Raw genomic sequence first — 3,066 nt, 5'->3', positions numbered from 1 at the left:
AAGGACGGGGGGTGCACAAAAATGCGCGAGATATCAACTTCCGGTGCGCCCGCCAATTAAAGATCGATTTTGATGCAGGTACCGCCTTCTGCGGCACAAGTTTTCATACAATAACTGTCTTCCTTTGTAAAAATACAGAAATGAAAGATTCATATATTGGTAACATCGTTTATTAAGCATCTTAAACTTACAGAGTTCTTCACAAAACGACGTCTTTCAGGGAATTAAGAAATCAATTGCAACGCTGGAAAGCATATTTCAAGGAAATTGGACACTCGTTCTATTTTGCATGTATTATTTCCGTTATGTACAACATGGTCCATGTATACAAAAGTTCTACACAAGCCATACCAGAATGTACAAATACTAACAAAATCTCTCTCTCTCACACACACACTGCTATGCATTCCCCACGTCATAAAATCCCTCTCCTTAAAAATTATCATTACTTGTCATTAGGCTATATTATTTCTATTACCCTTTTTAAAGTTCCATAACTGGATAGTTGTCTGGTAAGTCCAATGGAGACTTTTCAAGCAGGACTAGACAGAGAAGAACTATTACTTTTACAGGTAAAGGATCAGTCATCCATTAATTCATTCATGCATTCATTCATATTCTAATCGTATCCATTTATAATTTCAATTTCAGATGAATTTTGACCTATCAATAAAACAATCCCGCCTTTGTACCAACTGTTTTTATGCAGCCTAATCAAATATCATAAAATCTTCACACTTCATCTCCTGTTTACATGTCTCAAGTAAATAAATGTTTGGATAAAATATGCATATCCCTCACCAGTTATCTGTCTACTAAAATTCAATGTGACTATATGCATACATTGCATAATAACGTTGAGTGTCCCACAGATGTGTGAGACGTTAAGATACTCTAAATGTCATATAGTCAACATTAAGCTGTAGTGTTGCATAATTTTTACCGTTATTTCATGCTAATCCATTTTTGCAAATGTATGCATAGCTCTCAAATGAATTAGAACAAAACTGAACAGAATTAGGGACAAATCCAGAAATAATCAGACACAACCAGGGGCACTTTTTTAAAACATAAGTACCATTATCTTGAGACATTGACGGATGATGAGGATATCATTTTTTATTAAGTATAACTCACCACCCTTTTCTCTAAAAGTCACAAGTTTTAGGAGGGACTAAGACAGACAGAACTAAAATTTGAGTCAAAATCAGGTATGTCCTTGAAAATCAAAGGCAGATGACAGGTATGTGTAATGTGGAGCTGTTCACCATTGGTATCCAATAACGGGCTTAACCTGTTCTTGATTGACGTACTGTGGAGGAAGTAAATCTGGGAGTAATTCTAACTTTCTACTCAACACTCATTAGACAGATTATGGAGTACAATGCCCCTTTTGGTAGGTACCTGTACAAACATGTCTTACACCACTCCACATAAATTGCTCTCTTGTTCTAATCAAATGTAATTTGAACGATTGGATGTATAATTGCACTTTCATCCCGGGTTTAGCATCCCTGCCCCTCATAGACAGATTGGCTGAACAAGTGGGGAACTGTATTAGGATGCATATTCACTAGTTATATACCCCTCGACCTCTTAGTACAGGAAATATGGACAAATAATGGAGGGAGGGTCAAAGGCCCCAAAATGGGAACACATTTTAAATATTGCTCTTGCAAACGTAGAAAGTTGATAGACTAACCGGATTTATGTCAGCATGCATTTTTCGAAGGCTATGAAGTCTGATATTATTTAGTAACTTTAGTCCTCAGTGATTTGTCAGAAACACAACAGTTTTTTTTTTACAAGGAACCGTATTGTTTTATTTCTGTTTTTGTTTTACAGATAAGTAACAGTTTGTTACAGTTACAGGTAACAACAATTAACACGTGCAGCAGCCACTTAAAGTGTGGAAACAGTGCCACAGCAGTGACTTAAAAATTACAGTTCTAATTTTGTTGATGTAGTAAGTAGGTCTGACGGTAGTACACCTAGGGGAGGTTCTGTAACATTGCAGTATTTTGGCTGCAGGATAAGTAATTATCCATAATAAAATAAATTAGAACATGCAATGAATTTAGATGAGTTTACTCCAGCAGTTGCGTGGTGTTATTTTTTGATAGTCGTCATGCCTGCATTTAAGGAAGTTTACAGAGAAAATCAAAACTACCAGTATGGAAGGACCATCTTGGTTGTGCAATATGTGCATGTATTCATACGCACATTTGTAAGGGAATGGAGGAAACTAATACAGTAATTTTATCAACTAGTCTTCTTTAGTAATGAGTACATCGAATAAATTAATTAGCAGGAAAGCTGTCCCTCAGTGGCAAAAACCACGAACCCATAACCATACCACTAGACTATGAAGAGTTCAGCTGACACGATTTTGGTGTAGCACTGCGAAGACTTTGAAATTGTTTATGCCAAGATGTATTTATTTATTTAATTTTGATACGAAAAAAATACAACTGAATAGATATTTATAACAATTACATTAATTAATAACATACCCATCAACTATGTGCAAATGGCAACACTACTGTTATTTACAAGATTGACTGAAACAGCAGATTTAATAAGACAACTAAGGACATTGCAAGTTAAAAAGAGTGTTGCTCGGCCATTACAATATATATGTGCATATATATATATATATATATATATATATATATATATATATATATATATATATATATATATATATATATATATATGCATATGCATAAAACAACCGTTTTTTTTTCAAAATGCAGAAGAACTAGATAAATATAAATATAAAGCATAAACTTCTTACTGAAAAAAATAAAAACAATAACCCTCAAAGTAGATCAAGCTTTTGTCCTTTATTGTGTAGGAACTTCTGAAGAAGTTCCTACACAATAAAGGACGAAGGCTTATAGTTTTTATTTTTTCACTAAGAAGTTTATGCTTTATATATATATATATATATATATATATATATATATATATATATATATATACACATACTATATGTACACACACGCAAACGAAGAGATGAAAAGGTACTTATGATAAAAACCCATCAGCAAAATTCCAACACTG

This window comes from Protopterus annectens, chromosome 13.part0 (genome assembly GCF_019279795.1).
Source record: "Protopterus annectens isolate FY-2018-M chromosome 13.part0, PAN1.0, whole genome shotgun sequence".
NCBI lineage: Eukaryota > Metazoa > Chordata > Ceratodontiformes > Protopteridae > Protopterus > Protopterus annectens.
This window is presented reverse-complemented; position numbering follows the sequence as displayed.